The 9,716-nt window shown below is 39.7% G+C and overlaps 2 pseudogenes; one reads left to right on the forward strand and one right to left on the reverse strand.

Moving 5' to 3' along the window:
• Positions 1 to 849: 849 nt before the first annotated feature.
• On the reverse strand, positions 850 to 7,196 carry LOC129817118 (protein broad-minded-like; annotated as a pseudogene).
• Positions 7,197 to 7,327: 131 nt separating this feature from the next.
• Positions 7,328 to 9,716, forward strand: LOC129817503 (inactive hydroxysteroid dehydrogenase-like protein 1; annotated as a pseudogene).

Raw genomic sequence — 9,716 nt, forward strand, 5'->3', positions numbered from 1 at the left:
TAATAATAAATAAACACCTTGTGTACTGTATAAAGTCAGTTTTAACTTACCCTTCACTCTCGGCAGAAACTAGATTTCTTTCATATAAGAAAAGCGACAATCCTCACTCTGTGGTGGCAATTCTTGCGAGAGTGTCTGCTATATGAGTGCAGTTTCTGGGGACTTTAATTTGGCCTGTGACACACAAATTGAATTGAAATGGCTTTGGGCACATTGCGGAATGAATACAAAATGACACAGACAACTCATACAGTGCATATGTAACTCTTGACATACAATCAACAGATTAGACACACATCCACATGGGTCAGTTCAGTTTCTGCAGTGTAGAATTGCAGCATAAATTCTACAGCGTAAATTCCTAAGTAACAGTTATCATTATCTGAACAAAGATAACAAACGATATGGCTGTTTTTAGCTGTAAACTAGTTAGTGACGAAGCACAGACAAAGGATATCCTGTGAGACAGGGAAGGTACATTATTATTGATCTTTTGACTGGAATAAAGATAGTGTAATGTTGGTCAAGAAAATGAAGGGGAAATAAAAGAGGCGTTGCTGTCACCAACTGAGACAATGTTTAATGGCTCAATACAAGGTTATGGCACGCCAGTGAATCTCAGTGATTTTGTTATGTCTCATCTCAGTGAGTATCACAGTGTTCTCTAGAGTCTAGACAAAAGGTCTGACAGAATTAAAGTGGGTGTACTCTAGAACACTATATCGAGATAAAGGGCTGTCATAAAAACTAAGACACATACTACAGTATCCGTTACACCTTCTTTCATAGTTAATTAATAATCTTAATCGGAAGCTGGGCAGCATGTGTAAATGAAGGCTTTGTAGTGAGTCAAGGGATGGGAGAGGCAACGTGAACCACACCTGCATGTAACGAGTCACTGTGAGGAGGCTTGGGGTGTTGGTACATGATGCCAATCAGAATGACAACCAGGTCTGTCAGACTGACTGGATCTGTAAGACAGGAAAATTACAAATTGATCAGACAGTTAGGCTGGCAACCTAGAATAATGGATTGCAACAGCTGTACCTCAAGGATGGGGTCTACGTAACTTCTGTGAAATAACTGTCGAACTATCTAAAACGATAAGACAACTGTTTAAAAAAACATTTTATTTCTGCTCATACCTTTGCGTTTCCCCACTTTGATGGGAAAGAGCTTTCTCCCATTAATGTACATGAGAAGCCTTCCAAGCACACATAATGAGTGAACAAAATAAGTGTATTCCAGCTTTTTGGCAGTGTAGAGTACTTTTAGCAATGCCTGAACAGAAACAAGATTATAATTCAACAGTGGGAACATAATATATAAAATGCTGTCTAGACCCAATTAACATCTGATCAGGTAAAACTGATGTGTAACAAATAGCATACTGATGTATTTTCATACAATTTATTCACAAACCTATCTTTTAGCATATGCTAAAACAATTCAAACACACAACGGGCAGTGCTGACACTACAAAGGTTTTGTATAATTTCAGCCAGTAATTTTGAAAGTAGCACTAACGAGCCAAAACTAGTGCTCAAAATTGTGTACAGTTGTGTACGTCAACTATTTTGTATATATCTTTCGTCCTGCAAAACATAAAACAAAAAATGTGTTTGATGTTACGTATTCCAATTTGTACAATATGTTACGAATTTTTAAGGGACAAAAAAGCCTTTGTGCAATCACTGACAATGGGGTCAGTTTATCTGTGCTCATCCAATGCAAGGTCAAGAACGCAACCTCACTCTACACCAAATAACACAAGGCACGTTCCGGAGAAATACTCCCTGCTCTCTGACGATAACACAGCTATCTGGGCTCAGGAGACAGGCAGGGAGGGAATATTAATATTAATCAAACTGGGAACTCATTTCTAATCACGAAGGAGGAGAATCAGAGACAGACCCTTGAGATTCCTGGAGTGGTCAATCATCAGCTCATCATCAATCTCACCACCACCCTCATTTCCAGTCCACTCTCACTGCCACAGAACAGAACCATTAAGATTAGTTATCACTCACTCACCAGAGACTTGTACTTCATCTCCAGAAGCATGTAGACCACGGTCCTGCTGTAGTAACCATGCTGGAAGAGGCAGGACTGACATCATTTATGGGCGGGGGGGGGGGGGGGGGGGGGGGGGGTTTGGTGTCTTGTAATGTTTAGAGAAGCAAGGTAATATTGTGCTCACCATCCACTTATTAAACCAGGTGGCTTTGATATCCACTAAGGCAATGAGGTGCAAGGCTTTCTCTGACACTTGTGTGCCTAAGCCATGTTCAGGGTGTAAGGACAGGAGGGAGAAAGTACTCTATTATCTCCTCCATGTACCTAGTGAGACAAAGAAGATACCAAATTACATTTTAGACTAAACTATTACTTTGCAAATGCTGATCACGGAATATACTGTAAAATAGAACATCTCACTTTTCTGGGTTGCGAATAAAAAAGATTGTCACTTCCTTCTGAAAATCATTCATTAGTCTCATCTGGTGGTAAAATAAATGTAAATAAAAACTATATCATATTCATATGGGTATAACTGCCATGCAAGTATCACATTACAGGCGGGGCATTCTTGTTTTAGAAGACGGGTAATGTCCGGTCTGTTTACATCATTCCAACCGATCCAGTCAGGAGGCTCAGTTTATTTATTTTTTTACCTTTATTTAACTAGGCAAGTCAGTTAAGAACAAATTCTTGTTTACGCCTCAAGCACAGATGCAGTGCCTTAGACCACTGCGCCACTCGGGAGCCCCAGTTTAAGGTACATGAAGTCAGACTCCAGACTTTTATCTATTTGTCAGAAGGCAAAATATACATTATTCACATCATTATCCACATCAGACTTTGAATAGAAAAAGAAACAAGACATTTCAGAAACATATAGGAGAAAACTAATGAATTACCTAGACTGTTGTAGATCTCTCGTTACATTCAGTGAAGAAGAGAATGTTTTTGATAAAAAAGCACATTACCTTATCCTGAATAGAGGATGAACAAAACTATAAGACTCATGCAGGTGGGAATTTTTGCAATTTCACTGTGTGACAAATGTTCATCAGACCAATAAAAAAACGAAAGTTGTTTACAAAACAGAGTACACAAAATCCCTAGGGGGTGAAATCCCATATTAGAGTATCCTATTCTATTTAGCCCATTACATTCTAAGCCCTGTCTAAGCTGGGGTAAGGGGTTTTACTAAGGTTTATGGAATTGCTTTAAGAAGGTCATACATAAGATCATTTTGCTATTTGATTTTGAATTTTAAGACCCCTTGAAGTATCAAAAATATTATTTTAAAAAGTATTTGATGGACATTTTATTCGGCCTTACTGCTATTTGCCCATACAAACGCATTGAATAACAGATTCACTACATGGAATAACAGATAGTCCCAAAAATTAAATAAAAAAGGAAGTTTGTTCTGAAGTGTCTGTCCTATATCTGAGAGATATAAGAAAGATCAGGAAACATTTTTTACATGTATTTAAACCCTTATTTTTGGCACTTAACAGTCTCCATACATACTTCCATCCATTTTTTAAAATGCTACCGGGGGACCGTCAGACAAGTCTTGTGAGGCCTGTGGGCATCTTAGAGCAAAACAACCGACATGTATTTGTTCGGGAGAGTCTCACCTTTCCATATTATCGTGTAAACCAAACTGTTCGGACGCTACAGACGATTTTGTGAGAAGACTGATTTTCAGGATGTCTCATTGTCTGACAAACACCGTCCTAGCTCTGTAACCTTTCACCGCAGGTGCGACATCGGCGGAAGTGCGACATCGGTGGATGCGGTAGATCCAATGCAAAAAAACATATCTTTAGCTTAAATAGACAGATTTTTATGGTGATTTTTTTTTATTCGATATCCGCGGGGTGAGGAAATCGACTCTAAGGGGTTTTAAAGACCTAGTATAAAGACAGAGATTTTAAATGTCTACTCTAAGAATGCCTACAAGCGTTGTTGCCAATGTTTAATACCGTATGAAGATGGCCTACTTTACTTTGAGTTAATCTATCAGACATCTTCAGTTGCCAAACTAAGCTGTCTAGCTCTTTACCTTTTAACATTTTGTTGTATAAGCAAAACCAGGATGACTGCATTCCTTTGAGTAGTACATTAATATTACTTTCTAAGTTACATAAGAAAGGCATTTCGCTGAGAGCATGTTATCTCCACTCATAAGTGCTAACTTTTGTGTGAGCATTTTTCAGTGACTTACACTGAGGTCAGGGTCTGGGTCAGCAAGGGCAGCTGAGAGATCCCTACGCAGGCTGCTCCAACTGCCACAGCTCAGCACATCCGAGGGCTATGCACCACACAGACCCTGCATGTCCTCCCAGTGCACTTGCACACCACTGTCACTCTCAGAGACCACACAACATTGGATGCAATTAATAACATTCTTACCAATCTAGTAATAATCTAGCAAATTATACAGAATAGAAATCATATTGAAATCCTTTTAACTCTTTAGGCCTACTATGGTCCAACCTTTCAGCAAGTACTTGCAGCTGCTATTGTTTGATAAATACATAACCCTAAGGAAACATTTGCAACTGTAGTTAATGTGTATTTACTGTACATTCACTTTTTTGTGCTCGTGAGTTATAATTAGACAGCATAACTTACACTGATTGCAAACTCAACTCAGAGGCAACACAAACAACTTAAGCCTATAATGTAATGATTTACAAGTATAATAGTATTACTTATCCAGATCAACAAAATATATGTTTATACGATATAATGATACTGGTCCGGTAGTGTATAAAAAGCCATTCAATGGATAGTTGGGTGGATCCTCACTTTGCAAGAGTAACTTGTAGGCTACTTCTTTAACATGGTATTACCTGATTGAAGCAAGAATCACTGTCGGCTCAGTTGTCTGTGTAATGGCTGTTTGACTGATGATGTTGGCTCTCCCTGTGCAGCTCCTCCCTTCTCAGTTGGTCCTCTTCAAATGTATTCATCAATGGTTCAATAACTACCATCATTGTGTTCTTCAGGTTCTGCATCATTTGCTTGTATCTATAAATGACACTCTAGAGGTTAGAAATGTATTTAAGTGTCATTCCACAATGATACAATAATTTACAACACATATTACAGATTTATTTTTTTACCACAATGTGGACCATTCAGGTAGAGCAACAAACATAGTCAGACATGGTACAGTGGCTCCTTTCACGTCATGTACATTACATGATCTACATTATTGGTAACAGTTATTATACATTAGGTCATCTATACACATGTATTAATAAACACAGAAACAAAGTAGAGTAGATAAAAGGACATTTAAGCACTTATCACGAAACGTATCCGATGGAGGATAAGATTGCAGGCTTTGGCGCAGGAATTTACATTATTGTTACCTGATGAAATTTTACACAAAGTAAATGAGACAGGTAAATACAATGAAAGATCTAGTCTACACTAAGGGAAATGGGGATACCTTGTTAGTTGTAGAACTGAATGCATTCAACTGAAATGTGTCTTCTGCATTTAACCCAAACCATCTGAATCAGAGAAGTGCGGGGGGCTGCAATAATCCACTTCCACATCTTTGGTGCTGGGAACAGTGGGTTAACTGCCTTGCTCAGGGGCAGAACAACAGATTCTTACCTTGCTGCTACTGCTTCAAGATTGTATTCATTGTGAAGCACACAAGCACATAGGCTTTAGACTCCCTGTAAGCAATGGCATATTCTGTGAAGTAAGTGACGAGCCATGTTGGGAATATAGTAAAGGATAAAGTTAATCAAAAGTCACTTGTGAGAAGTCTTCACTGAGAATGCTTTATAGAGACACCATACATACTCTCCAGATTCTCTAGTCCTCCTTGTAACAGCATGAACCAAGGTGTCCTGACCGGACCCAACAGCGTGTCCCTCTCCTCTGTTACATCTCTCTGTCTCCTCCTCGATAACTGCTCCCAGAGAGCTTTCCACATACTGCCGCAGGTACTTAACAAATTCATAACTGAAAAAGAGACGGATATTAAACAAGCGTTAGATAACAATGGATATAATTTACTACAGATTTGATTGTAGCAAATGAGAAGGTATTAAATTCTGCATACTTATGGAAGTTCTTGTCCATCTCCTCCAGATTAAGCAATATTTCCTCTGCACATTCAATTGGTAGATGCACCTGAGATTCTGTCTTGATGCTTTTTAGCAGTTGCCTCAACAGACTGAAGTTCAGACTCATCCTCAGCTGAGATCTGAGACATGGTCCTAATGTGGATTCACTCTTCTCATCAGAAATATCCACAGAATGGAGATTATCCAGTGGCAACTCAGTTTGCTCGCTAGCTACAGTGCTACTTTAATGTAACAACTAAAATCGAATCAAATGGAATTTGTCACATGAGCCGAATACAACAGGTGTAGTAGACCTTACAGTGAAATATTTACTTACAAGCCCTTAACCAACAGTGCAGTTTTAAGAAGAAAACAAATAGAAATATAACAAATATAGCTAGACAAGCGATGCCATTGTATTAAAACCTGGGCATGCATTGTCTTGCCATTTAACGTTACTGGAGCTAGTTGACGTTATGTTTGTTGACATGGTAGCTAATGTTAGCTTGCTAGCAACGAAGGTAAGGAGATAAAGTCCTTTGCATGACAGACCTTGGTTAAACATTTTCGCAAAACCATTGCAAATGTATCACATTGTAATAAACAGTGTACGACTTCCATACCGTACTGCTCATTTCGCCAATATAGTTATGCAGTATAGTTAGCAACAATTTCCAACCTCCTGCAGAAACATGGAACCATGTAACAGTACTTTGGAAAAGGGGTGCAAACAAACACCATATTTTTTTGTTTGTTAACTGACAATTATGATATACAATAAATTCCAGCTACTCCTGTTATTTCAAACCAAAGTGTTCATGCAATATGCTTTTTCCTGTGCCTTTAAATCCCTGTCCGTTAGATGGCACGTGGTCCCCCATGTTTACACTCTTTTCCGGGAAAGGAACGTCTGTCAAAAGCCAAATCAAAGACAGAACTGTTATGAAGACAGGTAAAAAAAGGGCCAGTCTTAAACTGCATCTCTAATCGAAATCTCCTACCGTACGTGTAGGTGAGGCCATGAAGGCGTTGGCTAGCTAAACTCATACGTAGAAACACGTCATCGGGTCCAATGGTCATCTCGCGTCGAACTGCCCATGTGCAAGCCGTCAAATCAAAGGCCCTCCTTTGATATAAGGTTGTTTGTGACGAAAATGACAACGTATCTGTTTGTCACTTTCATGAGGTTGTTGTAATAACGTTTAACTACTTAAGACAGTGGCACAAATTTTTGATTTCGAGAAAATGAACAACTATGGAATAAGGTTAGACTCTCATTTGGGCTCCAGAGTGGTGCATCTGGGTGCTAGAGGTGTCACTACAGGCCCTGGTTAGTGGCCCTGTATCACAACTGGTCATGATTAGGGGTCGCATAGGGCGGAACACAATTGGCCCAGCGTTGTCTGGGTTAGGGTTTGGTCACGATAGGCCTTCATTGTAAATAAGAATTTGTTCTTAACTAGTTAAATTAAATAAATACATAAAATTGACTTCTCAAACCCGAAGCCCAGGCCTGGTCTGTTGGTCTATATCACAAGCATTCCCACAAAGCTTGCAATGTTGCGCCTCTGGGTTTAGAAACTCTGTGGCCAAACCAGAGACAGAAGAGGAAGCGAGACACAACACTTACAGTTTTTTTCTGGTACAATGAAAGTCAATGAATTAAGTACACTAGACCCAACTGCTATTGCATTGGTGTCTATGGGAGAGCCACCCCGTTAAGCATGGTAAACGACCATCTTTGGTAAACAAGCTCAATATTGCGCCTGTCAGAACTGCTGTGTAGCTAGATTACAAAATACTATGCACAATTTAACTTTAAGCTATAAGTATCAAGTAAAGTATATAATCGGGAAAACCTTAGCCAAGTAGTACAGATTGGCTAAGATTAGAAAACATTGTTTATAGCTTGCTTCTGTTTAGCTAATTACCAACCTGTGACTGCTATGGCTGATGTTGACAGTTTTGAGCTTTTGTACAGAGAAATTGCTCGGTCATGCACTTCATTTGTGGAAACCCTAGCTGTTGTGGGTGCTCTGTGTACAGCCAGCAAAGGTGCGGGACTGCTACAGCTTGGTCAGGGTGCATTTCCTTCCTCGACTGACGCAAAGCACTCGACTTGGCCACTGTTTTGGTGAATGGGGTGTCCTTTATGGTAACGTACAGTGTCAGTGACACAGCCAGGGCCATCTCTGAGACTCCTGGAGTGGATACAATGCTGCTTGTGGCTAACTTCAGTCAGAGCGACACAGGTTGCAAGCCTGTCAAAGACGCCTTGAGGGGACAAAAATATAGGCTTTCTGGTTATCTGTGTGAGTGACTGCCTTGGCAACTCACCAAACTTGACTGGCCTGCCTGAAGACCAGTTGTGGTATGTACTCCAACACACATTGCTGTCACCACACTGATGACACGCCTGGTTCTACTTGACATGGTAGAGAGGAAACGGGGAGCAGTGGTGAACATCTCTTCTGGGGCATGTTATAGACCCTCTCCAAGCAAAGCTCCTCTCTCACGTTCTACGGTCAGATACTACTCACACACACACACACACGCTGATTATCCTTGACGTACATGTTGTTAAATGCATTGTGATCTTGTCATCCTACTGATTCGTTGTAATAAATGCCTGTGATTATTTTCTTTTTTTCTCAGGCTTACCTTGATAACTTTTCCTGTGCTCTGCACCATGAACATGGTCATCAGGGAATCTTTGTGCAAAGTCTGGTACCCTTCGAAGTGGCGCCCCGTGGAGCATCAGCAGGTGGCTCGCTAGTACCACAGTCAGATGTTTATGCCTGTCATGCCATTTCCACCCTGGGCATCTCACACAGGACCACAGGCTATTGTCCCCATAAACTGCAGGTACACAGATCAGTGCTGATTAAAATGGTGTTTGGAAGGGGTGACAGATAGACATTTAGTAGTCCATAGTCCATTTTAAACTATAGGCTAACCATGACCCTTGTTTGTGTTATCTTTTCTAGTTTGGACTTGTGCAGTCAATGCCAGAATGGATTTGGGTTTTTTGGTCATGTATGCTCACAATCTCATGCTGAAAGGTCTCCTTCATACAGAAAACTGAACTCCAGTCACTGAACTCATGACAACAAAGTTATGCCTAGCTAATACAGGCATCAAACAGATGATATTACACTAGTGTGTGAATGAGTGTGCATAATAATTGTATCTTAAAAATCTATATTTATTCAGTGAATGTAATACTAAATAATTTCCAGGAGTGTAGGTCCCAAATTATGTTGATGACGTCTCTGAAATGCACAGATATGTGAGGTGATGGAGATCTTTTTTGCAGTGATTTGAGATGTCTCTTTGAGGAACTGTGGTCTTTGAGGTGTTCAACTGGTGGTCCTATGTAAAGCCAGTTGTTTTGACAACAATTTACAGTATACTCGAGAATACATTTTGAAATGAGTTATTTTTTATTTACTGATGGTGCTGGGATTCTAATTATTGGTGATATGATTGCAGAAATAAGTTGTGTGCTTGTGAATGACTTTCCATCTGGTTTATGCTTGGTGAATATGCATATGTTATGCATAGCACAATACAAAATGTAGCTCAATAAAGATAATCCTTACTAAATAA

The sequence above is a fragment of the Salvelinus fontinalis genome, chromosome 20 (genome assembly GCF_029448725.1).
Source record: "Salvelinus fontinalis isolate EN_2023a chromosome 20, ASM2944872v1, whole genome shotgun sequence".
Lineage (NCBI taxonomy): Eukaryota > Metazoa > Chordata > Actinopteri > Salmoniformes > Salmonidae > Salvelinus > Salvelinus fontinalis.